At 53.4% G+C, this 15,330-nt stretch overlaps 1 long non-coding RNA gene across 1 annotated transcript; it reads left to right on the top strand.

Moving 5' to 3' along the window:
- The first annotated feature begins 514 nt into the window (after positions 1–514).
- Positions 515–8,269, top strand: Gm36171. The gene is made up of 3 exons (XR_374174.1): positions 515–614; positions 1,535–1,780; positions 7,023–8,269. It is a non-coding gene; the product is annotated as a predicted gene, 36171 (long non-coding RNA).
- Positions 8,270–15,330: the final 7,061 nt, after the last annotated feature.

Below are 15,330 nucleotides of genomic sequence, written 5' to 3'. Positions count from 1 at the left end.
GGGTCAAAAATTGTTAGGCAGATAGAATCAAGACCCAGTACATGAATCGCCTTAGTCAGTCTGTACCTGGGAGGAGTACTCATGGCTAGGGCAGTCTATGCCTGTGCAAAGCCTCCATCTGTGGCTAGGATCAGGGCTCACACTATGATTGGGATCCAGGCTCTGACTATAGCAGGACTGGAGAATCATCACAAGGCTTGGATTGGGGCTCAGTCTGGGCCTGAGCCTGGACAGTGTATATCCACCCAAGGCTTCTTCATTTCCCAGTGGTCTTGGACAGTGTGCATCTACCCAAGGCTTCCTCACTTTCCAGTGGTCTTGGGTCATGTTGGGCAACTGAACTGTGCTTCCTCTTCAGATCAGAGTGTTCTTGGCCAGCACCCAGGTGCTGATTCCCGGGGGAGAGGCCTGTTCCTGCCAGCCACATTCCCACGCTTGCCTGGGAAGGTGCCAGTGAGTGGGAAGTATTGGGGGCTGCCTTCTAGGAAGGCCTGTGTCTTACTCTCCTAGGTGCTGCCACTGCCACTCACAGGAGGCTCCTGCGGGAAAACACCTGCTCAGGGATCCATCATCCTCCTGCCCTAGCAAGGATCTGAAGATGGAGCGTTTGGGAGGTCTGATCCCCAAAGCTAAAAGACCAAGTTACTTGCCCCAAGGGAAGTAGTAGTTCCTGAGGTTGAGTGTGGGCCTGGGCTTCCTTGGACCTCAGTTTCCCAAAATGATAACAGAGTAAGGACAGGTGACAACTAGGACAGAATCTATCCAAGGGCTCTCTGCTGGGGCAGCTCTGATAGATCAGGGATGTGCAGGGATGTTATTTGTTCCTGGAGGGACTTCTGTTAGCCTGGGGACTCCCAGAGAGGAGGATGTCCTTATAACTACAGGCCCTGGCCTGGCCTGGCCTCAGAATTTTCACTCCCCTCAGGTCTGTTACCAGAGGAGTGCAGCTAGCTTTCAGAGGGCAGGTACATACACATAGGAGGCAAAGACCCATGGACAGGCAGCAAGACAGTTCTTGGTTCCATGGGGTCAAGGAGATCCACCAGTGTGGATAGACATATCCAGGGACTGAGTCCAATGTTAGATAAGATTAGAGACGCAGAAACCACAACCACCATTCCCCAGTCTGCTAGTGATAGGACATTAAGACTCCTGGTTTTCTGTCCTAAAGAGATGACCACCTGGTATGGAGACAAGATCTGTGCGTCCAGGTGGCCATTCCCATGATCGTGTTTCTCTCCAAGGAGTCTCACTAGGGCCTGCAATGATGGTGCCACTGTCTGTGGTAGAGATAAAGTATGTAACTGAGCAAGGCTCCATATATATGTCCCAACCAACTTATCACCCCAGCTTCAAGAGGTGGGAATAGACCCAGAGAGGGCCAGGACCCTGATCCGGGTCTCTAGACTAGCTTTGGGGAGGACAGACCGGAGCTTATGCCCTAGCTGGCCTGGGGGCTGAAAGGTGTGTTTCTCAGGGGCCTCCTAGAGCTGTTTGGCCCGTGTTACAACTTCTCTATTCCTGCCGTGTCCAGACTTGCCACAGCTCCTGCCCCCAGGCTCAGAGGAGAGCCTCGCCTACCTTCTCAAGACCAGGACAACAAGTCTCAGCGTGGCCTGGTCTCTGTGCCAGCTCCGAGCGTGAGAACATGCTGAGCAGAGGAGGGAAGAGTGGCAGGTGGCCAGGTGTGAGCCCCAGCAAGTGTCCCTCAGGAAGCCACGAAGAAGTTGTCCAGCCCCAGCTGCTCCCTGGATGGTTGTCTAGGGCACCACTGGAGCTGGTGAGGGACCCTTCCTCTACACTCCCAAGTTGGCCAGGCTGCAGCCGTATCCACCCCACTAGCTCTGCCCACATTGGTATTGTACAGTACACAGCTGGTGCTCAGCTTCTGCCAGGAGGTAGACAGAACTGGGAACTTTGACCACATGGTCAGTAAAGGCCACAGGGGCCTGGCCAGAGTTATAGAAATCAGAGTTATGCAGTCTAGGTACCCCCGAGGCTACTATTCCCTAGTGTGAGGATGGAAAGCTGAGTCTAGAATCCTCTGGGGCCACTGTGACTGCTCAGGGATGGAGGAGAAGAGCCACTGCACTGGGGACACTCAGGGTTTGGCACACTGATACCTGGTCTCTAGGGTCATTGTGTGATCTCTGGTCCTTTAGAGGCCACTCGATCACTGAGAGGCAGTGAGAGGGCTCCCTGGGGTGGGAACAAGCTCTAGGAGCCTCTGGAGATCCATCTCTAGCATCTAGCTGCAACGAGTATTGCCCGGGCATGTGCAGCTGCCCTGAGAGGTATCATCAGTAAGTAACTTACCACTGGAGGAGCTACGTAGTGCTCTTCAGGCACTGACCATGCCATTAACAAGTAGTTTGCCCAGGACATGTAGCCTTTGTACCCTGATGTGGGTTCAGAGCCTGTACAGGTCCCAGGACATGAAGGAGTTGAGTCAAGAGCAGGGAGCCCTAGGAAGGCTCTTGGAAGAGGTAGTCAAGCCCTGGACCACAGAGTCAGGCTTTTGCAAGAGGTAGCCACACCCTGGACCACAGAGTCAGGCTCTTGGAAGAGGTAGCCTCTCACTGGACCACAGGGTCAGGCTCTTGGAAGTGTTAGCCAAGCACTGGACCACAGAATCAGGCTGTGGCTGAAAAGATGCATCCTGAGAAGCAGAGGCTAGGGAGGAGCATAAGGAAGGGAGCTTTAGCCATGAAGGTCCAGGCTGGATGCCCTAAAAGGCAGGAAGGGGCAGGTATTGTGGATTGTCACTTGACACCCAAGACTGTGCCTGGCCCTGACCAGGGCCCACCCTAGGTTGTTTGTTACCCTTCTTTGTTCACCGTCTCTGTTCTGAACCTTTACCCACTGCCACCAAGCTTCCATAGGTCTGTATCCTGGACACTGAAGGCAGAAGCCCCAAAAAGGCCGTATTCTGCCCCCCTACTAGCCACAGCAAAGCCCAGAACAGTGAGTGCTACAGAGAGGTCAGACAGAGTCTGCACCATGACCAAACACTGATGGTGCAAGAAAGAGACCAAGGAGAGAGGAGACCAAGGAGCTGCAGAAGAGTTGTAGGTAGGTAGTGGTTTAAGTTCCAATGTGCACCGTTGAAAGAGGCCTTGGGGTAAGCCTGGCTGCTGTAGTGCTAAGTCCTGTGAGCAGTGTACAGTTTGCATAATGGCACTGGAGAGCCTTGCTAGGTACATCTAGAATTGCCTTGGCACAGAGCGGAGATTGCTACCTCCAGGAACTTCTGCCTAAGGTCAGTTCCTTACACCAAGGACTCTTTCTCTCACCTCTAGCAGTGCCCCTGCAGGGAGATTACCTTCCTTGTTTGTCCCCAACTTACTACCTCTACTTCATCTGCCCAGAGGAAGGAAAGCCCTGTCACTGCCCACCCCACACACAACCCCCTGCAGCATCCTGTGCTGTGAACAGGAAGCCTAGGCCATGAGGGCACCACCCACCTGCCATCAACCAGGAGAAGCAAGCAACCAAGGGGCTCTTGGGTCTTGGCTACATGTAGGCCCCAGGCCCCCCACCTGTGAGTCTACCCCAAACTGCCTTTCTCTCTAGCTCAGTCAATACTCCAAAGAGACTTCTCGATTTCCAGACATGCCTAGGCAAAACTCACAGCTCCCCTAGGCATCCAGGGTCGCTGAGAAATAGGACTCTACTACCCAAAGGTGTAGGGTGCAAATGGGGACCTGGAAGAGGGGAGACTCTCGTGTGCTCTTCTGCTCACACACAGGCTGAGAAGTACCATGTCCAGGTATCTGATGGGGTCTTCGGGCAGAGGACCGAGGCAGCAGGACCCCGTGGTTATTCTGAGGGCCCTGGTTATTTGGGGTCTGGGCACAGAACATTCTTTCCCAGGCAGCTGAGGCATGCAGTGCCCACCACTCTCTCAGGGATCTGCAACCCAGGGACATGTCTCCACAGGGTCTCTGGGCTGATACCCCCTCCCCCGTGGGAGAGGAGCCTGGGAGCCCGAGGCAGGCAGCAGGTTGGGGCCTGAAAGTGACGAGGGTTTCCGCCACAGCCTTCTTATGATGTTGCAAGAGAAGCAAGAAGGCTGGCTGCGGGCACTGGGTGGGACCGAGGCAGGTGGGGGTGACTGAAAGGCTCTGGTGTGGGAAGAGGGGCTCTGTGGAATCCCAGAGAGCCCCAGTTTCTCTGACACCCCCCACATAGGGAGACAAATCCTCGTCTGCTCCTGGGAAGCCTTCGCCAGTGTCCCTTTGGTAATGTTGGGGTAAGCAAGTGTCTCTCTCCTGGTCTCCAGTCGTGAATCATGTCTGACCTGTGAAGAGATTTCAGAGCCAGGACCCTGGTGGAGGAGTATGGCCAGGAACACTGCAGGCAAGCTCTTAGAAACTGGCTGGCTGTCCCTCCATCCCATTTCCCCCTTTACAGAGAGCAACTATCAGGGCCTGCAGTGGTGTGGCCACAGGATGAGAGGAGGAGGACCCAGTGTAATCCACACAAATATACCCGCAAGACCAGGGTATGTCACCTCCCTTTTCCTGGCCTCGATTTCCCTCAAAGAGCCACTATGGCTGAATCAGTCCCTATAGACCTCTGACATTCCCTGGCCTGGAGCCACAGACCCTGACCATGTCTGTGAGATCTCCCTCCTTGGCCCTGTGACAAGTTCCCAGCATCTGCTCCAGCTATAAACAATTATCTCTGGCAGGGCAAGGCAGCCCCAGATAATGCTGCCCGGAGGACAGGGGGAACTCACGCTCCTCCCCATGCCAGCCTGGCTTGCTGAGGTCATGCACATAGGCTCTGATAGTGGTGGCCAGGGTGGAGCCATGGCTCTGTTCTGTGTTTAATCAGGGACACCATAATAATCAACTGCCCCTTCCCCTTCCCTCCCCTGAACTTTCATGGTTGTCCCTCAGGACACTGTTACTCCTGGAGGCAATTGGCACTTGGGCACCTACCTGCCTTGTGGAACCTCTGTGAAGGATGGGCAGGGGTCCCACAAAACATCTTCTGTTTATTATTGCTGTTACTCCATGGTCAACACAATCCAGACATCCCCCTCCCCCCCATAGGCACAGGGCAGGGGTAACTCCTCACGACTTATCTTGCTAGTCTGGGAAGATGCTGAGCTCAGTGATTGCTCTTGCTCCAGGCTTGCTAGGCTACTACGGCTCTTCCTTCACAGCCTAGCTCAGGGGCTTGCCTGACACCTTTCCTGCCTGCTCTACCCAGGGTGCTCCAGTGCTCACCCTGCTTCAGTTCCCACAGGGGCTTCTGAGAGTAGGATTTAGACAGACCATCATTCAGAGCAGAGTTTGGCTCTGACCCAAGGGCCAAGCCTCCAGCTTTGTTCTGAGAGACACCAAGGACTCAGCCTTGTTTGGCAGGGAAGACAGAGTCTACATATGTAGTGAGGAGTGTGGTCTTGTTCCGCAGGCTCACACAGGTGGCACAGAAGCCACAACAAGGGTAGGTGTAGAGTTGAGAGTGGCAAGCCTGTGGGATAGAATCCCCTGCCCAGTTCAGCCTGCAGGATAGAAACCCTGACTGTGGCTTGGTGGAGACACACTGGCCATCCATCGGGTTCCTCCTGATGACCTGCAGCTGCCCCTTGCGTGCAGCCGCGGGCAGCCAGCTTTCCGGGCCCATTCATTGCACAAGCTCATGGGTCGTCTACACAAACATTCCTCTTGCACCAGAACTCACGCCGGCTTCCTCTTTGCTCTGCTGAGGCCTTAGCCAAGGGCGAACATAGGCCCAGTGGCTGTGATCCTGCCCTACCAGGGAGCTCATGTGCTTAGTAAATCATTGAAGCTTCAGGCTTTGTGAGATGGGTTCAGCCCCTCTTGCCTACAGGTTCATCCGTCCACATTAGAAACCACCAGGGCAGATAGGGCCAACTCTGCTTCCCATCACACAGAGGGTTGCCTAGCCTCGGAAAACCCCGGAAATAGTCCTCTGCCTTTGGGAAGGCCTTCTGGATGGCAACCCTCCCCACAGAGGTGCTTGTCTCCTCAGGTGACAGGCACCTGTCTGCCTCCCTAACTTCTTACATGCTGTATACATTTGGCACTCCCTAAGTGTTTATTGATTGTCTCGTCTGATTAACACTTCCTTTACCTAAGTGTCTGCTCTCTACCTAGACAGCTGTTTCTGTCCTGCCATTGAAAGCTTCTCTTTTACCACACAGTCAGATCTGTCTGTCCTAAGACAGCGGAGCTGAGAAGAGCTAGGACAGTCTGGCAGAGCCCAGAATCTTTGTTCTTGCCTAATGCTATGGCCCCTGTGTCCAGGGCCTATGTGTCCAGCTGCCTACCCCAGTAGCAAGCAGCCTGGCCCTGCCATGGAGGTTGGAACATAACTCAGAACCTGATCCCAATGCCAAAGGGACTCCAGTGGGGTCTCCCTCATGCTGGCCACGTAACAGAGTACTAGCCTGGTTTGTTTCTCTCTCTCTCTCTCTCTCTCTCTCTCTCTCTCTCTCTGTGTGTGTGTGTGTGTGTGTATGTGTGTGTGTGTTGTGGGTTTTACTTTATTTTGTTTTGTTCTGTTCTGTTAGGTAATTTCTTCCCAGGATGAAGAAACAGGAGATGAAGTGAGAGACTGGTCCATGGTTGGGTACCCATTGGGACAGGTTCTGTTGAGCAGGGGTCAACCATAACCCTGTCAACAAGGCCCCATTCTGCTGAGTGTTCTCTTCAGGGAGTTGGCCTCAGGGCCACCTGTATACTTCAGAGGATGTGCAGGAGGCAAAGGCACTGTGTGGGCCAGCCTGCACACCTACACTTGTCACCCAAGCCAAGTCTGTCGACAGGTACTGCCTGCAGCATGCAGGACTGGCTTAGCCAAAGGCTTACAAGCAGTAGGTGCTGTTGATGTGGGGAAGCTGGCAAATGCAGAGGGAAGACATAAAGACAGGACATCCCTGTTGCCTGGCGGCCTGACTCTCAGGCCTTCTAGACATGTCTCACAGAACCTAACTGCCCTGCTTGCAGGCGGGAGCCTGCCAGCTTTTCTCCGTTTTTTTATTTCAGGACTTGTTGCTTGATTGTCTTTTCCACAAGAAAGTGAATCTCCACTCAGCCTCAACCCTCTTCCTCATGAACCCCCTGCGTCACCCAGTCCTGTAAGCCACCCCCTTTCTAGTCACCTGTGAGCTCCAGCAAGCGGGTGGGGCTGCCTAGGTGATGCTGGGCTGGGCCTGAGCAGGCCTGGGCAGAGGCTGGTTCATCTTCCTCCAGGTTTCGGCTGTTGGGGAGTTAATTGCCCCCGAAACGCAGGTTCTGTACACAGCTATGGCCTGACTCCTTGCACCTGTCAGAAGGTGCCCTGGCTCAGCCTCTGAGTCCCTAGGAGGAATCTGAGAACAGCTCTGTCCTGCAGCCTCCTCCCAATTGTGCCAAAATTGAGACACCTGCCCCCCACGCAGCTGCCAGGCAACTCACAAATTAGACTCAAGCCCAGAGAGTAAGAAGTTCCCTCAGGGTGGTCTGAGCCTCCTCTAGTACTCCCTTCTTGCTCATCCCCCCTGAACACTGAGACATAGCTGCCTTCACCAGGCCTTCTGTCATAGTCTGCCCCATAACCTACAGCACACCAGGCCTGAGCTGACCCTACATGGGCCTCGCAACAAAGACACAGAACATCCATGCAGCAGGCCTACGGCAGGATCTCCCAAAATGCTGGGCTGTTGCCACCCCATCCACTAATGTGTGTCTCAAGTACAGCCTGGGCGGGCACCGGCTCCACACCTGGCTGGGTTCCTCACACTAGAACCTAAGGAAGCCCAAACCCCTGGTCCTTCCTCACAAACCCACTGGCACGTGGTTCCCCTATGTCCTTTGTAGTCCTGAGGGGCTCTCAGTTACCCTCTCTGCCCCCCTCTTAAAACCCAGACACAGGGAGTTGATGGGTTCTCCAGACAAGACAGCATTCTGGCCATGCAGGAAGTCCTGTCCAGCCCCTAGCCAGATCCCACAGCCCAGGGCCTGGGAAGGCAGGTTGGAAGGGTGAGATCAGTAGAAAGTGCCTCCAGGTGGCTCTGCAGGCTGTGTGGACAGCTGCACGGCACTGTGGGAAGCCTTTAGAGGGAGGGAAGTGCCTCACAGTGATGCTGAGAGGATGGGGGAGGAAGCTCTGGGAGATGGCTCTGGAATGTGTGGCTCCCAGAGGCTTCAGAAAGATGTGAGAAAGGTTTTCCTATGGACAGAGGCAGCAAAGCCCCCCTGCATTCCGCAAACCATGTTCCCCTTCTGAGAGCACAGAGGTGGGGCATATGGAAGCATGCGAATAAGAGCTACTGTAGCGCCTAGACGGCAAGGGTGGCACTCTCACTCAGGCCTCTGGTGGCCGGCTGTGCACCTCAGCAGCAGTCTGGCCCTGCCATGGTGATTAGGGCATAGCTCAAAGTACATCCCCAAAGCAACTATGAGTAGGGATTTGTGGATGAGTCCCTGGGGGGCCAGGTAGAATCTATCCCTGAGCTAAGCTTGTGGGAAGCCTTCACCCTGTGTGTACCCCAGACTCCTGCCAGCCAGAGGGCTCTTCTAGTTCAGAGCTGAGCCCCTTCTTGAAATACATCGAAGCCCATCATGGTGAGTTCCTGGGGGATGAGCCAGGGACAGGCTTCAAGAGAGGTTCTTAGGAGCCAGAAAATGCTTTAAAAGTCAATCTAGATGGTCTCTCAAAGTCAGAAGAGGAGACGGAGTCCCATGGGGCAGCTGGAGAGAAATGTCCTTACTATGAGGACAGGGTGTAGCTGCCATCAGACCTTCTCTTTGGCCAGCAAGGTGCTTGCTCTGGGATCTTCTGGGTCTGTGCGCTCTGATATCCCAGAGGGACAGCTCCTGAGAACCTCCTAGATGCACAGTGATGCCTCAAAGCAGCCCTATGAGGTGAAGGTTCCATTCACCTAATGAGGCCTTCGTAGCTCAGGGAGGTTAGGCAGTTTACCCCAAGCCCCAAACTGATCAGTAACTGACTTCACAGCGCTGCTTCCCATACTCTGTTCACACCTTTGATCCCAGAAGGAAAGTGAAACAATACCACCTCAAACACAGTGAGGTATGCAGGATGGCTAGCCAAGGGGAGTGGCCTCCCCAGGAGGGGAGCGGCTAAAGGCTTTATGGTGGGACCAAATGAGTGTTTGGGGTCAGCTGGGACCTTGACCGCAGAGAAAAAGAGGCATCTGGGGAGCATGGGTCTTCTTAGCCAATGAAGACTGAGAGATCCATCAGGGACCGAGGGCCAGTTCTCTCCTGACTTGGATTGTGTACACCAGCTGAGAGACCTGAGACCCTGGGAGGAGGCTGATCCTGCGAGGGAGCACTCCCTGCTCAGGAGGAAACCCTCCAGAATTAGCCTCATCCCCAGTGGTTTTAGGGGTGGTGTTCTCTCAAAATTCTCGTGTTGAAGCCCCAACCCCCAGGGCTTCAATATGTGGCTTTTGGGGGGCATGAGAGAAATTCCTAGCCAAAATGGCTGGTGTCTTCCTTATAGGAAGAGACCAGGACACACCCGGAAGGATGGTCATACAAGAAACCAGGGAATAGATGGCATTTGCAAGCTTAGAAGGATATCTTTGGAAGGATCATTCCTGTGACCTGTAGGTTGGCCTGATGCTGCTTGTATTTTAATGCTAATAATGGCTGGATAGAAACCCCAAATTGGGATTAAAATTTTCTACAACAGTGACCCTCTGATCTCAGACTGCTTTCACTATATGTGGCATGAGAAATGGAGCCCAGGGTCTTGAGCAATCTAAATCACAGCCTCCACCTCAGACATCTGGCTATAAGGAACCTTGAGACCATAAGTTCACATTGTTTAAGCTGCCAGTCTGTGACTCTGTTACCATAGCCCAAGCAAAGTAATAGATCTGACCTGGGTCCCTTGTCCTCACCCCAGGGACATGGGCATGGATGGGTTAATGTCCCCCTAATGCCCAGGTCTGGGCTCATGGGTCAGACTCAACTTGTGTAGCTTCATCCTTCCCTGTGGTCTCTTTGACAATCACATCCCTAGTTGTAGTTGTTGGGAGTCTACTGGGCTTGTAGGGATTCAGAAATTGCCTTTCCTAGCCTTCTCTTGGCTTCTGAGACACAGTAAGTTTGAGAGTAGAAAGAAAGTCCCTGTAGGAGGCCCAACATCACAAATCCCATGGAACTATACCTACACTGTCCAACAATCTCTCAGGGAGACTCCTCAGCTGATCCTGAGACACTCTTTTTTGGGGATCTAAGTGTCCTACACCTCAACAGGAACAATGAAAACAGAGGTGGAAGTCCTTGGGTCATGGCTACTGACTGGCACCACTTGAAGCTGAGTACGGAAGGCGAGAGGCCAGTTCCAGAGCATGTGTTCAGTATTGGAGGTCCATGCTCATTCCTGGGTGTGGGAAGTTAGTCCCAGGGTCACATAGGCTGTTTGAGCAGTAATGGGAGTATGATTAGTTTTAGGATCATGTGGTTAGTTTGGGGTGCATTCAGTCAGTCCTGGGGGTGAGGTAAATGATCAATACTGATGTTTCAAAGGCACATGATGTCTGAGGTTATGTGGTCAGTCCTGGAAGACATGTAGTCACTGCTAAGATCATGTTGTCAGTCCTCATTGGGCAGTCCTAAGGGTGCACAGTCAGTCCTGGGGGACACACAGTCAGTTCAGGGGGCTGCATGAACAGCAGCGCACTCTGTGATCCTTAGGACACACAGTCAGCCAGTGGGGCTGAACAGTAGGTAGCTACCTTGGCTACTGGTGACTAAGATGCCAGTTTCTGGGAACTCCTGCCCCCATATCCTGATGACCCAAGGCTCAGTATGGGGTCAGCTACAGGAAGAAGTGTGACTGTGGCCAAGGCCAGTACTGAGTGGGAAAGGAAAGGAGCCCAGAAAAAGGACATTTCTCTGGGCCACCAAGCAATGGGTGGCCTAGCTGTCCTAGACCTCTCTGGCTCAGCATTCCTTCATTCTTGGACAGGGGTCAGAGGCCCGAATGTCACCCAGAGAGGGGACTGAGTGAGTCTCCTTCCTGAGTCTCTTCAAGGCCCTCATACTCAGGGTATGTGACAGGCCCTATGTATGGAGCTCACCGTGGGCACAGCCTTCCTACAGTCTGGGCAGTGTGAGGGTGGCACTCCTGGATCTCACCACTCAGAGGGTCTCTGCCTTGATGCTGGACACAGGCCACTTGTTAGCAGGGGTGGGATGCAGGGCAGTCTCCACCAGGCTTCCTGGGCCAGCGTCCAAATGCCTCTTGCTCTTCTGTTTCCTTCTGGGAAGATTGTGGGAGGGGAGGAGGCCTAGCAAGGTCAAAGTTGGGGCCTGGCCTGCTGAACACAGTGCAGCCAGCTGAAACCCTCCCTCTTCACCCTTGCTGTAGTACTGGAAAAAGCCACGAGAGAAGGGACAGTCCTCCCCCAGACCCACATAAACCTGCCATCCAGGTTGTGGACCCAGGGCAAGCATTTTAGTTTTTTTTAACTTTATTGTGAAATAATTCACCTGGCAAATTTACAGGCCAGCATACCCCCACAGATCCATCTATTCATAGCACCTCAAGAGGTATTGCTTGATGGGTCCCCTCCCGTGGACTTGTCTCTGAGACAGTGGCATAAACTGTGGCCTGCTATGTGGCTTCCACAGCTCTCTTGAGTTCCTTCAAGGTTCCTCTAGACCAGCAGCTGTTGGACCATCTTTCCTTATTGTGATTGATGCATCTGAGAGCTGAGTCACATCTGTGTATCTGTCATCCACGATAGCCACACCTATCACTGATGACTGCTTCTGGGAGTGCTCTAGCGTGCTGCTATTAGCCGTGAGCCTGTGGACAACGCTGCACACATCTCAGGCGTAGGGGTATGTGAGTGGTGACGAGCTCCCCACAAACAGCTATGCTTTTTGGACTGCTGGTATTCGATGCCTTGCTTTCTGTCAATGTGATCGATACCATCACAGAACATTTACCCAAGGACAGGTCTGTGGCCACGTTTAGTGACAGGATCATTTGGTACTAGCTTCCAGTAGAGATGTGGGCTTAGAGATGCATGTCCGCAGCCGGTCCTCACTGGCTTGTTTTTTCTAGGCTTTCTTCAGGAACACAGGACCCTCCTGCCCTCAAGTCCCACCCTCTGCCGAGGACTCAACTTGGCTGTTGAGCTAGAGAACCTGGAAGCTGAAAACTCAAGTGTGAGGTTCTAGAAGGTTATCAGAAACTCTGGAAATTTCTGCAAGCCTCTGGAGCTGCCCAACTCCGGATCCAGACGTCACAGGCTCCAGCTCTGTGGTCTCCCTCATACCACAGGCCTTTTGTTTCTAAGTGCTTGGCTGCAGCCCAGGAAGCCTGGGGCAGGGTCAAATGCACAGCATCCTACAGGTCAGCTACTCAGCCAGCTGGCCTGGATGCGCAGTGTCAGCACCCTTGTTGCCTCTAACACTCCCAATAACATCTTGTGGCAAAGCCAGTCTCACAATGCGTATACTATTGCCAGAGAGGTGGATTTGGAGATAGGAGGCTTGAGGTCAACCTAGAAGGTAAGTTGATTTGACACTCCTATAAAAGGCACCCTGGAGAGCTGGGAGATGGTTCAGATGGTAACGCCATACAAACATGAAGACCTGAGTTTCTTTCCCAGAACCTCCATTTTAAAAAGCCAGGCTTAATGGCACATACTTATAATCCTAGCAGTAAGGAAGCAGAGACAGGCAGATCTCTGGGGCTCCCTGGAGCCAGCCTAGCTTAATCTTTGAGTTCCAATGAGAGACCTGTCTCAAAATAACAAGGCAGTGTGTGCAATGAAATCCAAGGTTGGCCTCTGGCTCCCACTCGTGTGTGTGTGCACATGCACACACACACAAATACACTCACGCACACACACATGCACATGCACACATAAAGGATTCTGTATCCTGCCCAGCCATTACACTCATTGGCACAGCAACTGCCAGGGACCACCCTATTCCCATACCGAATGCCTGTCATTTTTCTTCCAATATCCTGAGAAGTAAGTGTGCCATTTACATTTGTGCAGAAACTATGGTTTGGGTCACTCTTTCCCTCCAAGGTGGCACCTGGCAGGTACTGGGGAACCTGAACAGCACTCTGGCTCTCCTGTTTCCAGAGTACTGGCTCCTGATACTGTGGTCACTTGGTCTTTTGTTGTGGTGCTGTGCTCTAATAGATGCAATGGGTCCTCAGACCTTTTAGGTGTGAACACCTGTTTATTTGTTCCTTAGCAACCACTGGTCCTGCCCTGACTCGACATGCCAGGCTCTTTCCTTTCCACAAGGACTAGGGATGCTGTAGCCCTCCCTACCCACGATGCCATTATGCCTTGTAGGCTGCCCTATATAGAGTCAGGTCTGTCATTTCTCAGGGCCTGGGAAGAAGTTTTTGCCACAAACCGGAAGGTGGAAAGACAAGAGCCAGGGTAAGGATAAAGGTTGAAGCCTGAGTTCCGCCAGTGGCTTCCAAGGCTGCCTAGAGGTACCCAGAACTCCAAGGCCTGTGGCCACAGATCTAGCAGTGTAGATCTCAGTTCTACCGCTCTACTAGGGCTCTGTGGAACAGAGTACCAGTGGCCTTTTGCACAACATGTGTTCAGCAAAGATTTGAGGAAGAGGGTGTCAGAGTCACCTCCAGTCTTCTGGGAAGGCAGAATCTACCACACTGATTGTCCCTAGTGAGGCATCTCCCCAGAAGCCTGGCCTGTTACCCTCAAGCTGAGGAATCAGTCCTACCCTAGCTCAGGAGCTCCGGCAAGTGGGAGTGAGGCCACCTAGGTACTTGCTAAGTAATAAGTCTCAAAGAAACTGAGCCATAGGGGTCACTGGAAGAGCAAGCCCAGGACAAAAAACGCCCTGGGGCATGCCGCTGATGCGTGGGAGGGGCACCCAGAGAGAAACGTGAGTACCAGCAGCTGACTAGGGCCTGGAGCTCCAGTGGTTTCCATGACCACCCCTCAGGGGCAGCTGATGGGAAGGACGGGTGCAAAGCTGGCTGCTGGGGCCTCTACTTGGCTGAAGTGTAGGCCCCAGCAGCCGGCCCAGCCCTGCCTAGGGGCCTTGGATTTCTCACAGAATAGAAGTGGACTGTGTCCGCCCTTGGCAGACTCCAGCTCAAATCATGGTATCACTGGACTCTCCCTTCTCTGGCCACTGTGTACCCTGTCCACGGCTTAAGGGAAATACAGGACCTCTAGAAGGGAGGGACCTTGTGGGAGCCAGGTGCCCATACTGCATACACCATTTGGTGAGGCTGTGGGCCAGCTGTCAGCTAGGCTTTACCCCACCCAGGAGACAGATCCAACCCATTTGCCGTTTGTTCCCATTCAAAGAGACCTGCAGTGTCTATTTTCCTAGGAAGTATGGACTGTAGTGGGACACACACACACACACACACACACACACACAGAGCACACACACAGAGTCTCTCTCTCTCTCTCTCTCTCTCTCTCTCTCTGTCACACACACACACACACACACACACACACACACACACACACAGAGAGAGAGAGAGAGAGAGAGAGAGAGAGAGAGAGAGAGAGAGCACAGAAATATCTTGGAATCTCAATGTTGACCAAGGACAGACAAGAGCCTGTGTGGTGTGATGGGGAGATGTTGCCAGGCCTTCTAGCTTGTGGAAGCACAGGTAAACCAGGAGCCCTGTCAGGCCCTCATGCCAGCAGGGCACAGGCTGGAACAAAGACCCCTTTGAAATCGACCTCAGATGCTTGTTTTATTTGAGCTCTGCTGAAGCACGCTAGCAGGAGCTGCTTCAAAGGCCACGGGGATCCCTGAAGAGGGTAGGAGGCCAGAAAGACTTGTTCAACCAGCCAGTGCTGACCCAGGACAGTCTCAGGTTGGGCCAGAGAGGCAGAGGTGACCGTCCACAGCAAGCCTGTCGGCAAGCTCAGCAGGTGGCGATGAGGAAGGCAGAGCTGGAAGGACGGATTGGGGGCTACAGCTCAGAAGGTGCAGATGTGAGCCAGGAAGGCTGCCTAGGCCAGTGGAGCAGCCTGGGGTACAGTGGAATTAGGCTATAGGTATAGACTAGGCAGTAGGCACCTTCCTCATTTTGGACACTGTGGCTTATCGATGCCACACGGTAAACCTCTGAGGCTGGTGCTTTCCAGACACAGCCGACTCCTTTTGACATCTCAGTTCCAGGCTCAGGCTCCTTCTGGTATCCAGTACCTTCCGCTTCTATGCGAATCATCCAATAGCTTGAGCTATGGGCAACTGCTTGGCCACCTCACCCTACTCTGTCAGAGCCTTCCCTACAGAGGCTCCCCTTTCTAATTAGCCCCTGGTCCCACCCTCTGAGGTCCTCACACCTCACATCCACGCC

This window comes from Mus musculus, chromosome 2 (genome assembly GCF_000001635.26).
Source record: "Mus musculus strain C57BL/6J chromosome 2, GRCm38.p6 C57BL/6J".
In the NCBI taxonomy this organism is placed as follows: domain Eukaryota; kingdom Metazoa; phylum Chordata; class Mammalia; order Rodentia; family Muridae; genus Mus; species Mus musculus.
Note: the sequence above shows the minus strand (reverse complement) of the source record. Positions and strands in the feature narration are given on the sequence as shown.